We start from the raw sequence: 27931 nt of genomic DNA, 5'->3' as shown, positions 1-27931 counted from the left end.
TGACAACCACTGGATTGCAACTGTTTCATTGATATGATGCAGATAATTAAAATAATGGAATTTATTTCCAAAAAAAATGATCAGTCACTAGTGGACTCCCCCAAGGTTCTCTGCTGGGGCCCTTCCTGTTTAGCATCTACTTTTCTGAAGTAAAAGCCAATACCAAAGGGATCTGGCTGACTAACTTTGCAGATGACTGCAGTAATTGAATCCTCAGATGACTTAGACATTTTGTAGTAAGGTTTTTCTCGAATACAAAACTGGTGCCAAAATCACAGACTGAAACTGAATGCCAAAAAATGCATTACTGTATCTTTTGTGAAGTCATCTATGACAGGGAACTACTGCATTAACAATACACCCCAAAAAGCTGACCCGGTTGTTTGGGAGTTGGGAACCTATGTGGACAGTGACCTAACTTTTGATCAACATGTGCCTATTGTTGTAGAAAAGTTCTTCTGTATTGCACAGCTTATAAATAAAGGGATTGCGTCTAGATCTAGGGATATCATTGCCCCTTTACTCAGTCCTCATTAGAACATTTATTAAATATAATACCGCCTTTGGCATGTATCTGTCCAGACACAAGCAAGAACTGAAATGCCAACAGAGATACCTTACTAAAAGGATACTAGGCCTAAACAAAATGTCCTACATGGACCAAGTCAAAGCCCTGCCACTATAAAAGGTATCCTATAAATTGCTAAGAGGTGACCTGTGTTTGGCATACAAGCCATCCTCTGAACTATTATAGATGGATTTACTGCACATCAGCAAGTCAAATAGCATCAGAAATACTCAGTCTAGGGATATTAATCTCTTCTGGAACATCAACAGAACAGTTTGGAGGATACCACTGCTGTGAAACAGACTCCCCATCCACATAAGCCAAAATTCATCCCTGTCCATATTCAAGCACAACTTAGATCTGTGGATGGGAAACATAAAATGTACCCAGGACTTCCTCCTTTACTACTGCTAATGGACAAAGACAACTCCTAAATGCTTTATCTCATGCATGGGTCCCCAGAAATTCTCTATGGCATAATCACAGTTATTATCACTAGGGGTAATATATAATTATTGACCATGGGATGGGTAAGACCGATCTCTAATCAAATGGGATAAGTTATTTCTAGCACAAAAAGGGAAACTAACTAGTCTTTAAACAACCCACATGGGCAGCTAGACTAGTACTTACCTATGAACCTATGTGGACCTTCTGGTCCCTTGAAATGGATCCTTGTGATCATTATAAATATCAAACTGTTCCACATTGTATATATGAAATTGATGCAATGTCTTTGGAAATTTTGAGACATGTTTGACCATCAGTCCATACATTTTGTTGTATTACATATGTCAAACTGATAAAGAACTTAACTGTAAAATTGTCATCTTTGAAGTACATAATTTGTTATATTTTCACAAAATCTGTAAGCACAGTACCTTCCTATTCACCAGGTCACATCTGAAAGGCATCCTTGATCCTGCCTACTTACACTGTGAACAGAACATTTCAAAAAAATAAATAAATAAAACAGCAGCACTGTCTCTTAAATATGAACCATCTCAAATATGCTGAGTGACGAGTCAGGGCCACACAACACAATTTGTCACTTAGATACTTAACTAGCTTCACTTCTTAAGGCAAATCAGTCACATGAGTTCTGAAAATGTCACACTGCACAATAAAGCCACAGTGTAAATGTGGGGACGCTTCTGTTGCCATATAAGCAAAGCTTAACTGTAATAAACACAGAGAATTACGATTGCATTTCTTTCCTTATCCTTTGTTAGCTTGATTAATACCATTAGGTTAGTGGCCACTTCTCTTAGGAGACCCGAGGCGGTATTAATGCTACTAGGGGTAATGTTTTAATCTTTTTCCTAGGTGCCATGGCATCTTTTGCATCCCTTTGAGCTTCCATCATATTAAGCAGCTGGAACCTCAGTTGAACATCTCTTCCAAAAGACAACACACTCAAGAGTGCAGCACACCAGCTACTTGGCCTGTGAATAGAACACACAGCCTGCTACTACACCAAAAGGTGACTGTGTTTCCTGTTGTGCAACTGACCCTTGCAATGTGCTTGAAAAATGAAAGCAAGAGCACATAACAAGCAGTTATGATCAGAAACCCAAACATAGTTCTTTGTAGTGCATGGAACTTTATCTGCTCCAATATGCTACCACGTGCAGAGAGGGAAAAAAGTGTAAACACAAAGCAGTTTTGATCTGTCATGTCGCCTCACAGTAAGGCATTATCCTGTTTGATTCTCACCTAGAGTGTCTTCTGTGTGGAGGCATGCATGAATCAGCGTACCTTCATTGAAGGTTGTGCATCAGGGCCAGCAACTCGGCACATAAAAATCTACTGCCAGTCATTAGCGGACTGGAGTTCCGCTGTGGCGACCCCTAACTGGGAAAAGCCGAAAGACACAACATCTTCAAATGTAAAGCTCTATGTCTCATAATGTAGGACAAATTGTCAAAATGTGGAGCACTCACTGACAGTATCAACAAGAAAGCTCACCATATGGTTAAATGTGTTACTTTGTGGTAATAAAACTTTCTTTTGATGCACCAGTGTGACATGATATTATTTACCATGGATAACAAGCTCTTAATTTTAAATATAAGACATACCCTTTCAAAGCGGAAGTGTGAGAAATATGGGCATTTAAAATCTCAGATAAAGGAACATTTTTCATGCTGAAGTACAATTGAGAGGTATGCACATCACTGTTTCATGGCTGTGAAATCCAGGGAAGCAGCTTACACAACCTGAAGCTAAATCATTCTTCCTGTCTTTATCTCTCCCTGTCTGTCTCTATCTCTCTCTCTCTCTCTCTATCTCTCTCTCTCTATATCCCTTCCTCTCTCTCTATTAAGCTTATAACCACTTTCTGTTTCAAAGGGCAAAGTGTTTTATGGTTTTCATAGACATGATACACTTTATGCTTCTGCATATTAAAACTGACAAGTTCTAGCCCAAGGCTTGAGATTAACAGCAGCTAGAGGAACAAAAGCTTTCTAAACACCTTTCTGAAATCAGTCTGTTTTTCCTCAATTTCATAGTGTGATCGCACAGCTCCTTGCACTTCATGATACTTCAGTTAAACCAGTATGCATCATAGATCTATATAACTTTGGTTTTACCAGAAAAGTAGAATATACTTTTAATGAATATTCTTTGCATGCCCTTAGGCTGAAACTAACATCTTACTATGGTTATACTCTCATTGGGGCAATTAACGATTTGTATTTTCACAACCAGCCATGCATTATTTGATTCAATTATACTTGTTGAACTTACGTAGGAAGGAGGATAGAAGAAAATCTATGCTACATCTTCATAGAAGTCATGAAAGAGGCCATCAGATCTCAGAAGTAAACCATGTTAGCTTACTAACAAAACAACCTATACTGTACCACCATTCTGTAATATCAGTCATAATTCTGCCTTTATTTTACTCATTATTATAAATGTAAGCATAAATGATCACTGTGCACCTTACGTCGTTCCCGTGAGACTTTGTCCGTTCCCTGTTGTGGACTGCTGTGAGTGCACCAAAATACTCTGAGTCACGAAGAAGGACCTGGAGTTAAAGTGATTTATTATAATACCTCATTACCTTACTTGGTATTTCATTACTTTCTAAAATATAAATCGGAAGAAACTTGACACTTTCATAGACTATCACCATAAAATGACATTACATGACTTCCAAAATTATCACCACTATAAAACAATACATGCACTTATTTATTTGTTTTCTTTTGTTTACTGAAAAAGTTTGACTGGCTATAGAACTCGTTTTCAGAAGAGATACAGGGAGAAAAGCTCCTCTGGTACAATGTAAAGTAATTTAAAATGTAAATTAACACAGATAAATTAACTATTTGTGTCATCTTTGACAGTGCAGTATTAGAGAATGAGACAGTGTATCATGTTGAACTGCTTCATATTACATAGAATTATACTGAATGTAAGTATACATTCATACGAGAACAATCAAAGTGGTACAGTACATTCATAATGATACAATCTGAATATCATGTCAAAATGACATACATGCAAGTATTTATAGTGGAACACCTGCAAACATGGATTAGCATAAGTAAACATATAGGTGCCTATATTAAAGTGTGAGTTAGACAAGATATTCTGGTTGCATTAGGGCAAAGCATCCTTTAGGGAGGAGAATACTCATTTGTAAGTTATAGGTCTAATAGTGTTTGTTCAGAGCAGTAGTGTCAAGAAGGGAAGGCATGAAAACTTTTACAGAGTTAATGTTTCCTTCTTTTATTGCAGCATGAAAGTCTTGCTCTGTAGCTCTGAGGGAGGGCTACAGCTCCAACTGTTATTCAGATGACATATGACTGAGTAGTGTCCAGGATAATGGAAGAGCTGAAATGGTAAGGAATGAAAGAACACATTCCAGGGAAGAGGGGAAAGTCCAGTGTTGTTGAGTGATAATGTCCAGTAGGTAACAAATGTATAGTATGCGGAATATTAACCAGATATACCATGTGGAACATATTAATTATGGATGTGCAACATTCAGCATGTTATCCAGGGTGTACAGTGCATAGCATATTAACCAAAGATGCACAGCAAGCAGCATATAAACCAGAGATTTATATCACACAGCACATTAACCAGGGAGGTACAGTATGCAGCATATTAACCAGATATGTACAGCATGCAGTACAGTAACCTGATAAGGATAGCACACATTATATTAACTGGGATGCACAGCATGCAGCATCTTAACCAGGGATATACGTCATACAGCACATATCATATTAACCAGGGATGCACAGTGTGCAGTGTATTAATCAGGGAAGTACAATGTACAGCATCTTAACCAGGGATGTACGTCATACAGCACATATCATATTAACCAGGGATGCACAGTGTGCAATGTATTAATCAGGGAAGTACAATGTACAGCATCTTACCAGGGATGTAATAGGGCACAGCATATCAAGGAGGGATGTACAATGTATGCTATATAATCCAGGGATGCATAGCATACAGCACATTATTCAGGGGTGTACAGTTTACATCATATTAACCTGGAATGCACAGCATGTGTCATATTAACCAAGATGTGCAGCATAAAGTATATTAACCAGCTGGGTACGGCATACAACATACTAATCAGGAATGCACCAAATGCAGCATATTAGCCAAGTAGGTTAAGCATGCAGCATATTAACCAGGGATGTACAGTATACAGTATATTAATCAGGAATGTGCTGTGCACAGTATATTAAGCACAGGTGTGTGTAAGGCTCAGCTATGATATGCTTCAGCAGTAGTTTTCCTTCTGTATGTATGCAAGGATACACACATGCTGTAAAGCATATCAAACAGTAGCTTCATTGATATGCACATCACCCTCAAGGACCAGGATTAGCAGCATAAAAACTTATCAGCTAGACAAATAATAGCTCTCCATTGCATAACTCTCCTTTCACTGCTTTGACAGAAGTTCGTATTTCTGTAAAGCATCCCCTCTGGAAAGAAAAAAACACGCCAATGAATGATATGGAGAGTTCATACCAGATTATGAGGTTGTCACGAAGGTCAAGGCTGGGAAGGAACAAAGAAGAAGATTAAAAAAGTGCACAAAATCCCGATCACTTATAATTAATGCACATCTCTTTTGTATGATTATTTGCAGGTATCCAGATGTTCTCAATTCACTGCTTTTGATAGGCCCAGTTTAATCCTCTGCAATTTTTTAAATACTAAATAAGTTTTAATGCAATAGAAAATAAATATCTTTACAGATATTGTGTATAACTAATTACATATCTAGAAAAAGTGATAGTGCTTCAAAGATGAAGTCAAGCATCAATTAACTGAGCTCACATTCTGATTTTTCAGCATGTATAATCATGCACACTCTTCCTTCTTTGTTACTGACTCCTTAGTGATTCCAGTGGCAATTATTAACTGCTTTTCTCATCTTATGCACTCATTTCCTAATTAATGCATTATACTTCTATAGAATATGCCTTTTGTCTCCAGAGAGGAGTACTGCTGCAGCAAATGAGTAAACCCATTCACTCCTGTACTGGGCATTACAACTGACCACCTGTCACTTAATGTTACCACAGTGTCCCAACTTGTCTTTAATCATCTGATTGCTAGTCACACCCTGGTCACCAGCACTGCAGGAAAGAACTTGTGTCTGTGTCTATCTATATTTTGTGCCATTACATTACTGGCGTGTCGTGCCTCAGTGCTATTCTTTTTTATATGCACTCCAAAGATTTCTATCAATCTTCATTGTCACTCTTCTACTTTGGGTACAATATAAGAGTCTTCATAGGTTCTGTTCAAGCAGCTTTATTATATACAAACACATCATAATAGATGTTCACTGACTTTAACTTAAGTAACATATGCAAACTAACTACTGCAATCATACATGCTCACTCTCTGGCTGCACTCTTAAATGGCACTGGGAATAGCACTTGCCTGGTATTTGTATGTGCATGTTCAGTCCATGATATGCTTCTTAAAGATACAACACATACACTCTGATCCACATCCTCCTTCTTTGAGAAATAGATCATGCAACATTATGAATTTATTTGGCATGCAGATATTACAAGTATTTCTTTGTCCTGCAATTTTACAAGACTATGTCCATGTTGCTGTGTATTTCACAATGGACCTGGAAATTTGACCATACCGTGTGACATAAAACTGGGAATTAGGTTTACCAACTGGAGCTGCCTCTACAGAATAGTCAACCTTGTGAGTATTTGGAACATCCTCAGGAATGGAAGTAGAGGTTGAGACACACTCTAGGATGGGAACAACATCTGGTTCGCTCTGAGATCTAGATACTGTATCACAGGAACAATGCTGTGATGATGATTCTGGTACATGAAGAAGATGAATGTGACTTCTCCTGTACTCCACACCCTCAGATTCTACAAGGTAGGATGTCAGCTTGGTACATATACCTTTAACTTGACCAATCCGGTCAAAACATTTCACCGTTTGTATCCTTACTGTCTCTCCTTCCCTCAACGGACAAAAAAATCTCAATTTATCATAACTGGACTTCTGGATAGAACGCTTCTTGAATAATTGAGCTTTGATGATTCTATTGTTCTTAGTCTTAGGCCTCAATAAAGTGGAACTAATAGATAGTGTTGCCCTAGTTTGCCTGGATGGAAGTCTTTGAGCAGGTGAGCTAAGTATATTATCATGGGGTATGTTTCTGAGTTTAAGTACATTCAAAAAGACATTGGTACTTTCACACTTTGACCTCTCTAGTAATTGCTTTGCCCTCTGCACTGCACGTACAGCTAGACCATTTGACTGTGGATATTCTGGACTACTAGTGACATGTACAGAGTCCCATTCTCTTGTAAATTTCTAAAACAACTGACTAGTAAATTGAGTACCAATAACTTTGTGTGGACTACCATGGACTGAGGAATGACGTTTCAACTTAGTAATAACAGTACTGGATGTTAAGTTAGGTAGTAAGTCGATCTCAAACCAATTCAAATAAGAGTTAACCGGGTCTATATCATATGTTCGAAGTTTGAAAACATAGAATGTTAATTTATTAAAATTAAATGTTCAAAGTTTCAAACATCGCACATATGAAAAAAAAAAAAAGAAAGAAAGGGAATTTACCTGACTGGTGTAAGCTGGGGGGCATGCCCCCTGCACACCCCACACCCTCCGCTCTTTAAATATACCAGCTCCTAGACCACACTACTTCTCTTTACCACATTATAGTGCAGTCACGGAGTTGGTATATTTAAAGAGTGGGTAGGTGTGGAGGGTGCAGGGGGGCTTGCCCCCTGCCTACAACAGTTTGTTTTGTTTTGTTTTTTTTAGTGCATATGTTCAAAGTTTTATAACTTTGAACATTTAAATTCAATTGTATGATGTTCGAAGTTATAAACCTTTGAACATATAATATAGACCCAATTAGCCAAAACTAAGTAGTGTTGATTGTCCCACTCAAAGATATCAGTGGCTACTGTTGAGTTGATCAAGGTAGTTCAGGAACTTGACTTAGCTGAATTGGTTCTCTTTGCAAATGCAGTTCAGTACTATTGCATACTCAACAAGAAGAAAGTACTTTATCAATGTCTTTCAACAATGAAGGCCAAAATACTAGTCCTCTCACTCTTCTCTTAGCAGATGTGGAACCTGGGTGAACACGATGCAAAATCTGGATATATTCACGTTGTAAGGAAGCAGGAACAACAATTTTAGGACCTTTGAAAATAATGCCATCTTTCAACATTTCATCTCTGTATGGAAAATAGGTTTGCACTTCAGGTGGTACACTAGATTGCTTTGATGGCCATCCAACATTAATGTAGTGGTTGAGCTTTTGCAAAATTGGATCAGTCTTTGTATGATCTCTCAGCTCATCAAGTCTAGTGGTCAAAAAATTTTGCACTGCCATAATGTCAAAGTCAAAATTCTCTGTGTCAACCTGTCCCTTTGTATTTATGGGTGATCTGGATAAGGTATCAACCAGATAAAATATTTTGCCTTTTGTATAGACCATTTTAAAGTTGTACTTTTGCAATTTGAGCATCATTCTTTGTAATCTCACTGGAGCTGAATGCATAGGCTTCTTTAGAATAGTAACTAAAGGTTGATGATCAATTTCATTCTGAATAGCTCAACCATAGATATAATCATGAAACTTTGAACATGCAAATACTATTACCAAAAAATCTTTCTCAGTTTGAGCATATTGCATTTTAGTTTCACTATGGGTTCTAGATGCATAGACTACTGGTCTGCCCTCTTGAAGAATAACTGTACCAAGACCAAATTTTGAAGCATCATAGAAAAGAGTGACTGTACTGCGGTGGTGGTGCTGCGGTAGCATTGTCGCCTCACAGTAAGACGTTGTTCTGTTCGATTCTCAGCTAGAGCGTCTTCTGTGTGGAGACATGTATGAATGGGTGTACCTTCATTGAAGGTTGTGTGTCAAGGCTGGCAACTCGGCACGTAAAAATCTACTGCCAATCATTAGCGGACAGGAGTTTCGCTGTGGGGAACCCTAACCGGGAAAAGCCGAAAGACACAACAACAATCATAATGTATGTGGGGTGGTGATTTTCTGCTTAAAGTCTTCAAATGCCTTCTGGTGCTGTTTTAACCAAGACAATGTAACATTTTTGCACATCAACTCTCTTGAAGGTGCTGTCACCTCACTGAAATCTGGTATGAACTTGCCTAAATAGTTGACCATGCCTAGGAAATACTGTAGAGCTTGAATATTATCTGGTGCTGACATCTCAAGAATAGCTGCTTGCTTGGTCGAGTCTAGTCTCAAGCCAGTACTGATAAATAAATTACCTACATATGTAACTTTTGGTAGTCTGAATTTTATTTTAAAGAACTGAGCTTCAAGTTTACTTCATGTGCTCTGTCTAGAACTCTCTTTAGGTTTTTGTCATACTCTGCTTCACCATTGCCTCCAACCAATAAAACATCTACTATTATGGCATGAGGATAACCTGAAAAAATTAGCTCCATTGTACACTGGAAGACTTCACTTGCAGAATTTATTCCAAATGGCATCCTTAGGAATCTGTATCTGCGAAATGGGGTACCAGAAGTGGTTAGTAATAAGGATTTCCAATCAAACATCATTTGCCAACATCAACTTGTTGCATCCAAGACAGAAAAAAAGTGGAATTCAGTATTAGAGCTATGACATCTTCCAACTGTATGCATTGGATGCTGCGGTCTCTTTAATGCTTTGTTTAGATCACTTGGGTCAATACATATTCTGATTTTGTCTGAGCCTTTTTTTGTGAGCTGCTACCATGGATGACACCCATTCAGTTGGTTCTGTAACTGGACAAATTACACCTTGCTGTACCATTTTATCCAACAAGAGCTTTGACTTTATCCTGCATAGCTATCGGAATTCTTCTTCTTGGTCTGTCTACTGGAGTGACCTCTGGGTCTAACTTCATGGAATACACAACTGGAAGTCTGCCCAACTTGTCATCAAAAACATAAGCATACTCTTAAGAAAATGGATTCAGAAAAATTGGAACTAGGATATGCACTTATGTGATGAACTTCTTTGGTAAAAGAAAGCAGATTCAGCCTCAAACTGTCTTTGAGACCCAGTAACAAATGTACTGGTCTTCAGACTACACAGAATAACATGCTGTAACATTTCTTAGCCAAATGACATGAATGCATGACTGAGCCTTCGGTTTGAATTTCTTCACCTCCATAAGCAACAAGTTTCACACTACCAGCCACACTGAGTTGCACATTAGTTCTCACTTTAGAAAATTCGTCTGCTGATATAACATTGCACTTTGAACCAGTATCTACTTTAAGCTCGGTAGATTTACCATTGATCTGGACAGTACAAAACACTTAGTTCTTTGCCAACAAATTCACTACATCAACTCTTTCACCAATTACTGATACACCATCTACATAGAAGGTGGACTGCTGCAACCCTACTTGATCAGTTTGGTTTTTGTGTGACCCTTTTTACAATTGCGTGAGGTTTACTTGATTTGCAAAACTTTTGAAAATACTTCTATTTTTTACACTTGTGACATTGCTGACCAAATGCTAAGCATTTCTCTCTTCTAGACTCATGACTAGCACCACACCTGCCACAGTTAACAATAAAACTGGACTTGGGTTTTGCTGATTCATGTTTGTACTGCACTGAGCATACTCCTTTAACTGAACTGGTCTTAGAACTTGCTAGAGAACTATGTTATTTGCCTGGTGAGCCAGCAGGGGTTTTGGCTGCCATGTGCTTAGGCCTACTTCTGCTTGCCATGTGTTGCATGCTATCTACATTTGCTCTGGAGCCTACTCAAACCATGCTCTTGTTGCTTTCAAGCATATTGCTTTCAAGCATACTTGTGTGTTTTTCTGTAATTTTTATTTTTATTATTTATTTATTTTTTTATTTTACATTTGTTTACGGGGAAAGTCCGGCTGGACACAGGTGCATTTTCAGCAAAGGCCCGGGGAGAAAAGCTCCATACAATATATATTAAAGAGTCACACATTTTGTAATATTACAGAAAGCGCACTGGGAGAAGGTTAAAAATAAAATATAGTTCAACAGTCACACATTTCCTACTATAGCAGTTTCTTATTAACATACAGCAATAATTTCCAGTAGAACATACAGGAAGAAGCAAAATATTCAGCAGGACATACAGGAAGAGTTTAGTAGAACAAGATTAGCAGCATTCTGGGCAGGGGCCTAGATCTAGGGTATACTGTAGATATAGGGTGGTGGTGAGCTAACTTTTATTTGTTGGGGATCCCAGCAACAGTTTCATGGATTTGACAAATCTCAATGGCTTTACTCAATGTTAAAATCACTGCCATGAAGCAGAATCTTTCTCACAGTAGCACTATTAATACCACACAGGAGTCTGTCCTTTATTAACTCATCTTTTAAGTCACCAAACCGACACATTTTAACTTTGTTTTTCAGGTCAGTAATATAAGCTGCAAAAGCTTCCCCTAGTTTCTGATCTCGCTTGTAAAACAAATGCCTCTCTAATGTAATATTTGTCTGGGGGTTACACATTTCTCTGAATTTGCACTTCAAACACTCGGGGTCTTCCCTTGATTCAGCCTGTACAACAATATGATGATTTTCACCTTCTCCCTCATATCCTGCTGGTGCATACACAAATGAATCCTCTCTTTCAATGGCCTCTGACCCAGCTAGGTTTAGCAAAATGAATGTCCTGGTGCATACATCTTTGTCTGCATAAGCTGCTTGTATAAAAATATCATACTCTCGCTCAAATATTCTCCAATTCTCTGCAATATTCTGATCAAATACAAGTGGTAAGGGTTTGAAAATCAGTCTGCCATATTAACACATACCAGTGAAGTGTTTTGCAAATATGCACAAACACATACAAATAAACATATGCCAAAAATGTATGCCAGTATCTGTGACCTTTCCCAATAGCACAACAAACCTCTGTATAACTGAACTTTGCAAAATAAGCCTCTTGGGCACTGTAATACTGTTGAAATTACTGTACTGCAAGAAATCACCTCTTATCAATGTAAGAAACATTTAAAATAACTGCATGATATGAATGAACTGGGTAAGAGAAGCTCAGAGTGAGAGGCATTTTGAAGTAATTGCACTTTGTCAATAAACAGTACTCAGCACACTGAAATTTCCCCAAAATGGTGGTACCTTGCTAGGTAATTCTTTACCATGCAAGAAATACTCTGTAATGGTGACACTTTGTGAATAGACACACCCAGCACAAGAAACTTTTCGAAATGGCTATACTTTGACTGCACTTTACAAAATAGTTGCACTTTACAGACAAAAAACTCTTCAGAATACATGCACAGTAATAAGCACACACTGTAAGCACTCTTACACACTTTGAGATATTGAATAACTCTAGTTATGGCCTTGATACAATACAAAGTCATAGTTATGCCAAACCAGAGCAGTTTGCCAAAACACATGCAGTCACCTTGCCTTATTTATACTTAATGTGCCCTTTCTGCCCTTGTTATATTTGTTTTACTCGTTTAATCTCTTTTCATTCCAGTTGTACTTTTCTTGCTCGTTTTACTCTAAACATACCCGTTTTACTTTAAACATACTCATTTTGCTTTTGTGATAATTGTTTCATCAAATATCTTAAACATTTCCCTTAGTTAATACATCTTTTGGCCTCCCGATTGTTTAATAATGTGATTTGGGCATTTATTTTTTTTATATAAAATAAGCAGCTTGTGTGAGTTCTCATTACCTATGATTCTTTTTCATGCTCGTTTTTCTTAGATTACCTTCACTGTCATCTCTGCATCTCATTTCTCTGAATATCATTCTCTGGAATCCCACTTCTGACACCATGTCGCTCTCCTACTTCGGACACAATAGAACAGTCTTTGTGGGTTCTGTTCAAGCAGCTTTATTATAACAAACACATCACTATAGAAGTTTACTGACTTTAACTTAAGTAACGTATACACAAACTAACTGCTGCAATCATACATGCTCACTCTCTGGCTACACTCTCAAAATGACACTGGGAATAGCATGTGCCCGGTATTTATATGTGCAGGTTCAGTCCTTGATATGCTTCTTAAAGATACAGCACATACACTCTGATCTACACTTTCTTTCTCTTTCTATATCTTTACAAGAGATTTTGATGTATTTCTTTGGTTTGCGGGTAGAGTTTGCTATTCTAAATGTCATCTTTTCTTCATTATCACTTGTCCGATAATGTTTTCTCTTATTACTATGCACTTTTACATTTTCAAATGCTACTATCTGTCTTAAACTTTTATGGCTACCTCTTTTTGCATTATTTTGTTGATTTTATTTACTAAATGTAACTTGTTTGTTCATTTCTTTGGCTAGTCTATAAAATCCCAATTCATATTTTGAAAAGCTAAATCACTAGACAATATACTCCAAATAGTATATCAGCAGATTTCTCTTTTAATGAAAGGATAGCAGGCCTCTACAATATTGTTTCTCCTAGCTGTACTATCATTATGGACACCTGGGTTGAATCGCACAAATATGCACTGAAATGGGAAATGGGAATAGTCAATTAAGTTTAGTCAACTCCTACTCAAGTAAAATAACAGATCATGAAGTCAAACATACCTCTCAACCTCTTAGAGCAAGAATCTAGACAAAGCCATAAATAATGCGGGGGACAAAGGCCCAAAATTAGGGACATATTTTAAATATTGTTCTTGTGAATTTAGAAAGTTGGCAAGAATAACAGATATTGCATTAGCACACATTTTCTCAAGGGTATTAACTCTGAAACTCAAATGTCTGCCTTTATTTCCTGACTTCAACCCTCAATGATTTGCAAACGATTTTCTAGAAAACCACAATTTTATGAGCAACAGACCAAAAATATGAGGCAAAAATCTGGACATTCTACAAAAATCTGTAGAGTTGAGAGGTATGAAGTCATAGACATGGGGGATAAGAAACACTTTCCTTATCTCCGAAGACTGTGCTGTTTCAGAGCTCATGAAATTTGAAGCATAGGAATGTATGGGCTACAGCCCCACCTAAAGTAGGGAATGCAGAACAGCAAATATTTTTACATGTTGTCAATTAACCTTTTTATTGTTTTATGGTTTAATGCTTCACAGTCGGCTTAGTTGCTATTGACCCTGATCAGCAGTCTGCATCTTATTGGTTTCTACCATGCCTGGGCAGTACTATTAGAATATACCCAGGCTTTACTTCAATTTAGTTACCTTTTATTCCAGGGGAAGACTAATTTGGCAAAGTCCTTCTTCAGGGAAGGCCAAAGGAGGAAACCTCCATGTTACATACCTTTTCACAATCACTTGGTATGGGTTAACAATGAAAATGTATTACATAACACTGAGCTATATTTACTTTTAACAGTACATCATGTATGTACACAACCACCACTGCCACTCATATAGTATCTTTTTTAGGTGGTGTTCCAAAGGCCAAACTACCACCATAACAGCTACAAACAAATGCAATCTGTGGGTCATGCTGCTCAATGCTAGAAGTCTAAATCTCAAAATGCACTCGCTCAAAGCACTCCTTAAAATGGAGAATATCGACATTTGTGCTGCAATAGAGATCTGGTTCAAAGCAGCAGAAAGCACCCCTGCACTACCAGGCTATAACTCATGCCACACCTTTTGGCCCCAGAACTGGGACCGAAGCTCCAAAGATGGTGGTGTTTCCATATTCATAAAGGATGTGAACACCTCTAGACTGGTAGTCCAACATAATGCATCTGAGATACTTCAGGTGCAGCTAACATTGGGTAAGACAGCGATTCAGGTAGTAGCTTGCTATAGGTCCCCAACCATGTCCCAAGACTGTCATTCCACATTCCTAAGCACCCAGGAGAATATTAGTGGCCAACCTAACACTCTCATACTAGATGACTTCAACTATCCCTCCATTAACTGGGAAAACTACTCATGTGCCAATACACTTGACCAACATTTCCTGAAATTCATTAATGCCAATGCCCTGGACCAGCTCGTTCTTACCCCCACTAGAGATAGCAACATCCTTGACCTGGTCATTACTAACATGGGTGACTGTTGCTCTATACCAATAGTTAATTCTTCCCTGGTTAGATCTGACCACAAACTAATCACCTGGAAATCCAACCCCCCCCCCCCCCGCAAAGGTAGCCACCATGAAAAACTTCTCCAAAGCTAACTTTTGGGATCCTATACTGAGCCAACAGATATTGCCAATATACTAGCCGACAGATTCAGTACCAACTTTACCGCTCTCTCACTTCCTAAAGGACCAATCGCAATAAGAGTAGATTGCCAGGCACCCAGTATTACTACTGCACAGGTTAAAACAGCACAATCTAAGGCCAAGAATACAGCTTCTGTGGGACCTGACAATATCCCTGGCTGTGTTCTGTATGAACTACAGAGTGAACTGGCACCTCACCTGTGTGTCCTGTTCAATCACAGTCTCACCTCAGGCTTTGTCCCTATGGCACTGCTACAGTCATCCCTCTACACAAAGGAGAAGTGACTACAGACCCTGGGAACTATCGCCCCATTAGCCTAATGAGTCTGACATGCAAAGCTATGGAATGCATCATCATGGACCTAATAAGCAAGGATATAGGGAATCTCCAAACCCTGGATCCTACACAGTTTGATTTTGTGAAGGGTAGATCATGCCTGCTCAACTTTGTTGACTTCTTTGAGTCAGTCACCAGAGCTGTGAATAAAGGCAAGGTGGTTCATACAGCCTACCTTGATCTGGCCAAGGCCTTTGATATGACTCCCCACTCAGGAATCATAGAAAAACTCACTAAAATAGGCATCAAACCCTATATCACTAGTTGGGTTGCAAACTGGCTCACAGATAGAGCACACACTGTGAAAGTTGCTGACTCCGAGTCGGACTGCAGACCAGTCATGACTTGAGTCCCACAGGGTTCAGTCCTAAGTCCTCTCCTGTTTGGTATCTACTTCTCTGAAGTCCAGGCCAACATGAAGGGACTCTGGCTGACAAAGTTCACAGACGATTGCAAGTTGGGAGCTATAATTAACTCCCATAGTGATGTTGACATCCTATAGAAAGGCCTTACTGAGACCAAAAACTGGTGTCAGAACCATGGCCTTAAGCTCCATGCCAAAAAATGTGTTGTCATCCCCTTTGGGAAAAATCTGGTTCCCAAGAATTACCACATCGATGTTAGTCCACTGAACACAGAAGGAGTTATAAGAGATCTGGAAACACAGGTGGACAGCAACCTCTCTTTTGACCACCACATTGCCACTGTGGTCAGAAAGTCCTTCTATGTGGCACACCTCATTACTAATGGTTTTGCATCCAGAAAGAAAGAGGTCATTGTCTCCCTCTACTCTTCCCTCATTAGGCCAATCATTGAGTACAAGGCCCCATTTGGCATGTACCTCACTAGGCACGTGCAACAACTGGAGAGGCCGCAAAAGTACCACACAAAGAGGATCCTAGGCCTTAAACATTTGAAGTGTATGGACAGACTCAAAAAAATCCAAGTATTCTCTGTCTCATATCACCTACTTAGAGGCGATCAATGCTTGACTTACAAATCCATGTCTGACCCAGATCTGTTAGAAATGCTTCATCTAAAGAAATCCCAATCCCTCTGCACCACACACTCCAGAGACCTCAACATCATTACCATAATCAACAGAACAAGCTGGAGGGAAAGGTTCATAACCCAGAGACTGCCCATGCTATGGAATAGACTTCCCATACATGTCAAACAGAGCACCAGAGAGAAATCTTGATGAGTGGATGGGAAATAGAAAATTCACCCCGGGGATAACTCCAGTGGCTCTACTCGACAGAGGCACTGGGAACTAAGGTCATGTGACACAGTGCTAGGGTAATCCTATGGACTAGGCTTGTAAAGGCTCCAGGGCCATTAGCCTAGTACACACCTATGAACCTATGAACCCAGTATTTACAGCATGCTAAAGTCATATGTATCTAAAGAGGATTCAGCTTATTATAGGTTCATAGGTAAGCAGTAGGCAATCAGTCTGCAGCCTAGATAAAAAACAAGACAAGCTCAACCATGGGGAGAATGAGTCTACCCATCCAATTATCTAGGTTTATCTTAAATGAGATGAGTGCTACTCTGCTTAGCATGTAGTGGAAGTTTGCTCCAGATGTGAGGAATACATCGGGATGAATTTTTCACACCAATGTGAATTATTTATATGTCGATGAAGGTTTAGGTTCTTTAACCGAGTATTTGAGATAGCATTTTGTACTGTGAAGGAACAGCAGGTCAGATAGAATTAGATCTTTCATGGCACAAAAGGGCTAGATGTAGATCTCCATAGTGGAGTCTGTAAGTGAATACGAACATGGTTTTAGTTATGAATCTCTGAGGTCTCATGTTGTATGATGTGTTTAGATAAATGTATGCCAAAAGATACATTATTTTCAGTAATGATTCTCATAAGATATAAGTAAAGGGAGATTACGATTTCTCTGGATCCATTGAAGATGTCTTTGGAAATTAGATTAACAAGATAAAAGGCTTTGTGAACCACTGTGGAGACATGATGGTCAAATTATAAGGAATTTTCAACCAGACTGCCTAGATACCCTTACAACAGTGCCTGAGTGGAGGGTTGCATCTCCTATTTGGTAAGTACAACTGTATTGTTTACCAAAATAAACTGTACAACATTGTTTATATTTAATTTGAGACCATTGTCATTGCACCAGTTATTAACATGGTCTAACCTAATTACATTTACAGTTTATGCTTAAAGTTCCATTGAAATGTTAGTAGAGAGACAGGCGATGAGGCATATGCATATTTTATCCAGTTATTCACCAGTGACATGTACGCAGGTTGTGTGAGGATTTTAAGATACTTACTTGATTTGGCTTTATAAGGAGGGGACTTGTTAATGGTGCTTTTCAAGGTCAGGATTGTTTTGATGATATATATAATTTCACTGATATTTTATAATATGGCCTGAAAATAAGTAAACCAAAAAATGTGCATAGTAATGAGGATGTTACAACTTGCAGGGCTAGTTTGTTGGCAGTATGTTTTCAAGAAGATATTGTTGGATTTATTTGCTCTTTACATTCCCCCTCTTTTGTTGCCCCCACAGATTTTCAGTAATCACTTTTCCTACATGGTCCCAGACTGGGATTGTTATAGTATGTAGCATTATCTTTTGATTCGCTTACTTTTTAATAGTAGGTCTTTTTTTTTTTTCAATATAATCTATTTTTTTCCATAATAAATCTTTATTGTTATATTATTTTCAAACACAAAGAAGAAGAAAATATATATATTATACAACAAATCAATAATTAAATATCACTAATAACCACACTCTATATACAATATTTACAAGAATGCTTCCATGTAATACATTTAAATATAAAAAAGCATGAATAAATGCAAGTAATAGACAGTTGATTACTAAATTCTCTCCACACACATAATAAATTATTAATATTTCCAAGTTGAAAATACTATGCTAGTATAATATTAAAAATCTGTTCCCAAATTTTTGGATTATTAACATTTTTATTTTGTGGGTTTAATAGTAATTTATGAGCCAATATATGTTTTGTTGCTAGAACTCTAAAGTTCTGCCATGAAGTTTTAGATGGGTCTAACCAATTTGAAGCTATATAAAGCTTCATTAATAGAAAAATATTAATATATATAATAATTTGTGATTTAGGGATCTCTTTCGGGGGGAATATGCAGAATCATAAATTTCCATGATAACATTGTACTTTGGTAACCCACCTTCTGAAGATGACTGTTAAGGGAATTCCAAAGTTTGAAAATACATTTACAACTCCAGAACATATGAAGAAGATCAGCTGGTTGATTTTTACAATATGGACAAGTTGGTGAATTTTTGGGATTAAATTTATTCAGGGTAAGGCGTGTATAATATGCATTGTTCCAAATCATCAACTGGGTATATATTAATTTTTGAAGAGAAGTAGATTTGATGGTCAAGTCAATTGCTTTTAACATATTACTTCTATCTGTCAGTAAAATTTTCTCTTCCCAGTAGTTTGATAACAAAATTTTATCATGAAATTGAAATTCTTTAATTAATTGATTTCCTGTCGTGATATATTTAAGATCCTGTTGGAGAGCTTGCCACAGCAAAGAGCATCTATTAGTAGCCTCTTCTTCTGGTTTAAAACTTTTAAAATAGCTTATAGTGAGTTCTCTAATTTGTCTCAGAATAACCAGATACTTTTTAGGTAAGTTAAGTTCTTGTCTTATTTGGTTGGCCGAACTGTCAAGATGTTTATACATATCAATCAAAGTTAGATTAACTATCAATGGAAACTTGTTGAGATCAATTAGTTGATTATTCAATTTTAAATTAGGATTCTTATGAAAGGGTTGAAAAACCATCATATGTTGAACCAAATCTAATGAATGAAATAAGTTATGTAAAGAAAATATGTTCGTTTTGATGTGTTCAATAATCCCACAGAATTTCAGCGTATCCTTACCTAAAAAAAGTATTGCTTTAGGATTGATATTTAACTTTAGAATATATGTATAATTCAGAACCACCCAAAGTGGTGTCCACTTAGTATTATTTATATCATAATTGGAATAGTAGGTCATTTTTAATAGTATTGGACTATGCTATGCCTCAATATAAATACTTGAATAATATAATTGCTACTCATGATCTGATAGCCTGCAAGGAAATGTAGAGTGACAGGAAGACATTTTGCATACTATCATGTATAAAATCAAATTGGAATAGTAGAGATTTAATTTATTTTTATTTGAAAATCAAATGGAAACAGTGGAACAATTTTAAAAAAGATCTACTTTGGTCATCATGCACACTTACCTTTAAAAGAGTTTTGTTACTGCTACTGTTACAAAATCAGTACAGAAATCTGCTTATGAGTAGTGAAAAAAAAAAGAAAAAAAACTCATTGCTAACATTTCCAGTTTTCTTTTGAGGACCTGTGTGTGGTGTCATGATGTTAATGAGTGGGGAGGTATAGAAGGAAACAGGAAGACTGCAGACGCATTTGTATTTCTTAGTGTTCCCATTTATGCTAAACATAACAATTTGCTATCCCATAGATTTAATAAAATCTGTGTAGGCATGTTGTAGAGCCTACATGGAATGTTGCCATGTCGGTGTACACAGTTCCCCCTCAGCAGCGTGCCATGCATATTACACATGCCGCATTGCCAAAGGAGAGCCATAGAACATGGTTATTGAATCAGTGTAGTGTGTGTGGTGCTAACTGTGTCCACAGAAGTCTAACATACACCCTGCACTGTCCTGTCCAATAAGAGTATACCAATGTAATTTACTTGTTTATTTATTTTATTTATTTATTTAAGTTTGATGACCAGAGAAGTCCACTGGGCCAAGAAGAGACCATTTTCAGTGGAGGCCTGGGAAGGAAAGCTCCACAATAATTGCAAGTTACATTTCACATGTTACAAAAAGGACATAGTTCATACAGCTAATTAAACATTTACAGATAAGTTCCATGATATTTGCAATTGGCTTGTCACAATGTTACAAAAATGAAAAGACATAATTCAATACATAAATTTCAATATTTACATAAAGTGAATATTTTTGTTATAAACTCAATTGTAGGTTTAACATTTCAAATATATAGCTACTATCCATTAGTCTGTTAGGAAAACGTTATGCATGGAGAGGGTAATAGTATATTTGAGATTGAAGAGTAGTGCAATAGATATTGGAGAGAAAATTACTTTTTAGTAGGGATGGATTGTTTTGGGTGGGATGAAGTAATAGTAGGGGTAGTTGGATGAGTTAGTGCAAGGGGGAATGGGGGGGTTAAGTTGGAGCGCGGCAAGGGCATTCCCATTTGGAAGAAAGATGAGAGAGCAGCTGAGATTTAAAATTTGTATGGTTAGGTAGGTTGTGTATGTGTGTGGGGAGAGAGTTCCACTGTTTAGCTAAGGAGCGGGACAGCAGTAAATGGCCAGGAGGTTGTGCAGGTTTGTGGACCTGAAGGAGATTTTGGTTTTTGGATCTGAGTGAGCGGTTGGGAATGTAAGGTTTTAAGGAAGTAGCAAGAGCTGAGCAGTTTGCAGGTTTAAAGATGAGCTTGTGGGCAATGGTGAGTTGTAGGTAACTGAGGTAGTTGGGTAGTTCAAGTCATTTGAGGGTGAGGAGGGAGTGGCAGTGGTGGAATGAGTTTTTTGAATCAGTTGCAAATTTTGAGATCTTGTGGTAGCAGGATTCAAGTTTGGAACAAAGGCCAAGATGGAGATTGGTGAAAAGGGGGGCACCATACATAAGGGAGCGGAGTAGGAAGGTAGATGCAAAAGTCTGATGAGTAGAGGAGCTTAGGAATCAGTTGTGCCTGTAGAGAAGACCTAACTTTTGGTGGATTTTCTTGATTGTGGAATGGATGTAGGTGCCAAGTTTTAGTTCTTCATCAATAATGATGCCAAGAAACTTGGTGCTGGGAACAATTTCAAGGAGGGTGCTGTTTTGGCTCTGTATGTTGAATGTGGATTTCTCAATGGAGTTTTTGGTAGAGGAAAAAACATTCGTTTGGTTTTATTTGCATTTAGTGCCAAATGGTTAGACTGCATCCAGGTTTCTGTTTTGGAGAAGGCTAGTTGGGTTTTTGCTAGGAGCTTGGAGTGGGAAAAGACTGAGCAGATGATTGTTGCGTCATCTGCATACTGGATGATAGATGTCTGGGATGGATTGGTGAAAGTTGTTAATGAATAAGTTGAAGAGAAGAGAGCCAAGAAAAGAACCTTGTGGGATACCTGTGGTTGTGGGAAGGATGGGGGAGGTTGAAGTTTTCCATTGGACAGTTTGTTGGAGGTTGGACAAGAAGCTTGAAAACCAGGAAATGGTGGTGGGAAAGAGGTGTAGGGTGGAGAGTTGGGATATGAGTAGGGTGTTTGAGATGGTGGCAAAGGCCTTTGACAAATACAGATCTAGGAACAGTGTGGATATGAACTTGCCTGAGTTGCATTCGAGGTTTATGGTTTCAAGAAAGGAAAGAAGGACAGTCATGGTGCTATGGCCAGGGTGGAAGCCATGTTGGGTAGGGGAGATAATATTGTTTAGTGTTAGGTGTGCCATGAGTTGTGTTTGTATTGTTTTCTCTAGTATTTTAGAAAGAGGGGAAAGGATAGCAATAGGCCTAATGTTGGTGGTATCAGTATTTTTGCCACATTTGTGGAGGGGGATGATGTAAGCATGGCACCAGATAGAAGGGAGGTATTTATTTTATTTTATGTATTATTTATTTTACATTTGTAAACTGGGAGAGTCCAACTGGATATATGTCCATTTTTAGTGGAGGCTCTGGGAGAAAAGCTCCAGAGCAGTAAAATCATTAGTAAGAGAAAGACATGTTAACCAAAAGGTTCAATTAAACAATATATATAGAGTACACAGTCTTTATACTTCTTATAGAAGTATAGTAAATATAAGATAGTGAGTTAACCAAAGAGTGTATTTGCCAACATTCACAGGCTACCTTAATATATACATGTTATAGAGGTGTTTAACAGCAAGTACAGCAAGAAGATAGATCAGATAACTTCCATAACTAATTTCTACACATTAGAGATATGCTATGTCCTTTAGGTTTCTTTACAGTGTTCAGTGATACTATTACCCCATGCAGACATTACAAAAGCAGTAGATAAGCTGTTACTCTAGTTGCTGGAAACAGAGACATACAAGTTACTATCCAGGGGTAGTACAGGTACATAATCTGTGATTCAAGAAGTGTGTTTTGAGTAGTTTTTTTAATTAGGTGGTGGAGTTGTTATTTATTATGTGGGCTGAAAGGGAATTTCAGATTTTAGGGATGATGTGGCTATAAACGGATCTCCCTGCCTCATTTTTAAAGTTTGTTACCTTAAGGAGGTGTTAGGTACTTGATCTCAGGGATATGGTAGTGGTGTAAGGCTGGAGTAGTTGCTGCAGGGCTGGTGTGTTGCCTGGATGATGTAGTACTTTGTGAGCAACTGCTGGTTGGTTGACTTGAAGGGTCAGGGGGAGTTCTATCCAGTTGAGTTTTTTGAGGCTTTCACAATGGTGGGTTCTAAAAGCTGATCCTGTGGCAAATCTGGCTATTTTATTGTAGCAGCTATCTAGTTGACCTCAGTTTTTTGGAAATTGGCAAGCACAGGGGAGGGGTAAAGTAGAGTCGATAGGAGGTGTGTCCTGGCTGTGGTAACCTTAGAGTGACTGGTGAGAAACTGTTTGTTGCAATAGAGTAGGCCCATTTTTCTGTGGACTCTTTTTATAGTCTGGGAGATATGAATGTCAAATTTAAGGCTATTGACAATTTCGAGGCCTAGCAGTTTGGTATGACTGCTGGGTGTGATGGTGGTCTTGTTATGAGAGGAGATTGAAAGGTTAGATGAGGTGGGTGGAGATCTGTGAGGGCTGAAGAGGAGTCATTTAGTTTTGGTTGGGTTTAGAATGAGGTTTTGGTTAGTAATCCATGTTTCTGCCAGGGAAAAGCATCCTTGTGTTAGGGAGAGGAGATGGTCAAGGGAATTGGCTGCACAGATAATGGTGGTATCATCTGCATATTGGGCTATTGAGGCTTTGGGTATGGTGCTTGGTAATTGATTAGTAAATAGGGTGAAGAGTAGAGGACCCAGGATGGAGCTGTGGGGTACCCCTAGGGAGACAGGTAGTAAGGGAGAGAGCTGATTTTGCCATTTTACAACTTGTTTCCTACCATCTAGGATGCTCTTAAACCAAGAAATAGTAGAGAAGCTGAGATTTAGGGTGGTTAGTGTATGAAGCGTTTTTTCCTGATTGACCATGTCAAAGGCTTTAGATAAGTTTAAGACAGTTGCAGATACTAGCAGTCCATTGTTTCTGTGGTTGTGGTGCTATGGAAGGGTCTGAAACCATGTTGTAGAGTAGAGAGTAATTTGGTTTCTAAGAGGTATTTCATCAGTTGCATGTGGACAACCTTCTCTAGAAGTTTTGATAGGGGGGATAGCATAGCTATGGGTTGATAGTTATTAAGTTCTACAGAGGTACCCCCTTTGTGCAGTGGTGTAATATGTGATATTTTCCAAAGATGGGTACTTTGCACTCTGAGATAGATCTGTTTATTAATATGGAGACAGGGTAGGCTATTGCTTCAGCTGCTAATTGCAGATATTTGGAAGGTATATTATTGGTGGCTTTAGAGGCTGGCCTAAGTTTTAGGAGTAATTTTTGTATGATTTTGGTTGGCACTGAGTTGATGGTGAAGATGGGGTAACTGAGATTTGTTTTGGGTGAAGAAGGTGTTTTAGTTGGGGATGGGTTGTTGAGGCTTAGTTGGTTGCTGGCTAGGTTTTGGATAGTTTCTGTGAAGAATTTGTGGAGCAGAATGGGGATGTTGTCATGGTTGTTCACTATTTTGGGGTTGGGGGGGGTGGTTGTTTTCCCTGGTTGCAGTACAGTGTTAACAGCAGCCCAAAACCTTTTTGTATTGTTAATATATTTATTCTGAATATTTTGGTAGCAGGAGATTTTGTCTAAATAAGTTGTTTGACTTTGTTATGTAACTGACAGTATGTTGCTTGTCTATTTGGGATTTGTTTTTATGATAGTTTGTCCATGCTTTGTTCCTATCTTGGAGTAATGTTTTAGTATTTAAAGTTAGCCAAGGCGCATGTTTAGTTCTGATTCTTGTAGTTTTAGGAGGGGCATGGTGGTTAAGTATGTTAATGAAGGTAGTATTGAAATATAGTACTGCTTCATCAAGGTCCAAAGTTTTTTTTGGGGGGGGGGTCCAGTTACATAGTTTTAGGTCATTATTGAAGTTGAGTTGGTTGAAGTTTTTTCTATTCCTACATTCCCTGACAGTTTCTTGGGTCAGTTGGGGAGTTTTTCTTATTATTAGAAATGTAGCTAGGTGGTCGCTGAGAGCGTCTGGCAGGCAGCCAGCGTGATATATATGGGAAGGATGAGATACTGGTATCCAGCCTAAATATAGACTGATGTTTGGTTCTTTTGTCTGTTCTGGTGGGGGAAGTTATTAGTTGGGTTAGTCCATGAAGGTTGATATGGGAGATAGGGTTTAGACTGGAGCAGTTATCCAAGCCAATATTAAGGTTGCCTAATAGGATGTTTTCTTGGGAAAGGGTGTTGGTTATCCATTCTAGTAGTTTTTCTGTGATGTTAATATTGTTCCCTGGAGGGATGTAGCACCCTATAATGTTGATGTGTTTATGTGGGTTATGTTTTAGTTTAGTGAGGATGAGTTCAGTGTTATCTAAGTCTGGGGCTGTTATATCTAGTTTTTCTAAGATAAGGTGAGTTTTATATAGTATTGCTACTCCTCCACCCCTTTTTCCTACTCTGTCATTTCTGATTATATTGCAGCCTGGTGCTGTGATTTCATTATCTTGAATTATGGGCTTAAGCCAGGTCTCTGTCAGAATGACAGCATCTGGATGGTAAAAGGAGATTAAGGCATGGAGGTCATGGACCTTATTTAAGATGCTTCTAATATTTAGATGTATGATGAGGAGTGAGTTTGTGGGCCTTTGGAGTAGGATTGTATTTAGGTTTGGGATTGGTCTATCTGGACCGAGTTGGCCTGGGTTGGGGTGTATGTCATCGCAGCATACCAGTGCTGTTTTCAGGTGTACATAAAGTTTAACTAGTTTGTAGATGAGTTTTGTGTAATTAAGAGTGGTGTGGGATTGGCTATTTGATGGGCATAGCTTGTGTCTGAGGTGGTGGATTATGGTGGTGTGATAGTTGTATGGGGTTAGTTGTAAATATGGTATGGGGTTTGGAGTATTGGGGGATGTTCCTTTGTAAGGAATGAATAGTGTGTAGGTAAGTGGTGTTTGGTAACTGGTAATGGTGGTTAGCAGAGTGAGGGAAGTGATGTAAATGGTATATAGTAGGAGTTGAGTGTGTGAGGGTTGAGATGGTGATATCATGGTGTAGGGGTGAAGTACCTAGTGTCAACCAATAACCCAAAAAACCCACAACTATTATTCAAAAATATGATCCCATCAAAAATATGATAAATAAAAGTCAACTAGGATAGCACCAAAGACTGGTCACTGTAGTTATAAATGATCAAGTGTTAAAAAGCAGCCAGCAAATAAGATTCTTATATCAATGTAAGTAAAAATACACTTGACATAAAAATCAGGCAAATTCAAAACAAAAAGTCAGAAGACGATAGTTGACCCATTCATTAAAATGGTGAGCAGATGTTATAAATTGTAGTATGTTCCAAATGTTGTGCATGTTCAAAAAGTTTAAAGTAAACCTGTAAAACTTATATGAATCTTAGATATTTGTCCCAAGTGACAGAAGTCTCAAAACCACAAAGACTTGATTGCAATTATTGCATATGGTGACCCTAAACAAGAGCCTTTGAACAACAAATCAGATGATATGCAATGCAAAAATTATTATGCAAACCCCTATAAAATTTGTTACAGTCACCCAAATGAAATGCAGATCCTATAAATACGCCAAGTGTTTGTTTTGCATCCCAAGTCCATATAGGGCTTCTAACAAAAATGAATGTCACTCACCACTAGAAGAAAAAAAGAGTTCTAAAGCCAAAAGTCTCCAAGAGTTATTATATCAAATAATCCAAAACCTAAATGCCAGAGCTGATTCAAAGCAATATATCTCCCAGTAAGTCCTTCCGGGTTGAAAAAAAATGGCGCCAACCGACCTATGTGGCCGAACAAACACTAAATCCAGCCAAATATAGTATTTGTCATTTATAACTGCTGAAACCCTTCATTCAAGTTAGAAGGCACAATTCGCCTATATGAGCTTTAAAAATAGCCCAAGCTCACTGTTGTTGGTTTATAGCTAGGGAACCCTCTTAACTGAAAGGAAATTTTACCACCAACCTTATAAATGCATCTACAGTCAAAAAATGCCAAAGTTCCAAAAAATGATCCAGGAAAGATTTCACAGATAGCCAAAAATGATGGGTAGAGCTTCAGAAATCAGGTACTCGTGTTACAATAGGCAGTGAAGTGACAAGTAATAAGTGCCCCACGGACGTAGCATTCCTGTGCTGTTAAATACAAAAAGAATTTCAGTTCTAGTTAGCATGCATCCAACTTAATTCAGTGGAGTGAAATATACTTGAATAATATCCTTATTTTATCTTGTATGACAATGGCGATAACTCCTTGCAAAAGAAAGTGCTTTTGTAAGTGATATCTCTTGTTCCAGTCAACCTTAACACCTTTGGCATTCATCACAAACTGCTGGTACCATAAACTCTGCTGGACTTTGCTGTCCGAACAGCTTGGCTCTGCAGTTAAATAAAGAAATCTCACTGCCTGAATGGCAGTTCATAAATCCGTGGCTTGGCTCTGCAGTTAAATATTTATAAGAATAGAGATGTGATAGGCAATGGTGTCTGCAGATTTTTTGAGGAAGGTGGGTAGAAGATTGTTGGGTGCATTGCAACAGGGTTTGAGTTTGAGGAGAAGTCTTTTTATAGTGCTTGTGGGGATGGGCTTGAGGTAGAAGAATGTGGAAGAAGGTTGATGATTGGAGTGGTGGTTGGGGCATAAGGAGGTGGTGGTGGAGGAGAGGGGTGGGAAGGAGGCTGATAATTTAGCTATGCAGTCTATGAAGAATGAGTTGAACTGGCTGGCTGTTTCAAGGTTGGAGAGGTTGGGGTCTGGGCAGGGGTTTTCTTTGTTGCCAGGATGCAGCATGGGTGAGATGGAGTCCCAGAATTTATTGGGATTTGTTGAGAGCAAGGACTGCAGTTTGGAGTAGTGGGCTTGCTGTCTTTAATTATTAGTCTTTTGCAGAGTTTCGTAGTTGCGTATACTCTAGGGGGGTGTTGGGCTTTTTATGCTTTTGATA

This window comes from Protopterus annectens, chromosome 2.part1 (genome assembly GCF_019279795.1).
Source record: "Protopterus annectens isolate FY-2018-M chromosome 2.part1, PAN1.0, whole genome shotgun sequence".
Classification (NCBI taxonomy): Eukaryota; Metazoa; Chordata; order Ceratodontiformes; family Protopteridae; genus Protopterus; species Protopterus annectens.
This window is presented reverse-complemented; position numbering follows the sequence as displayed.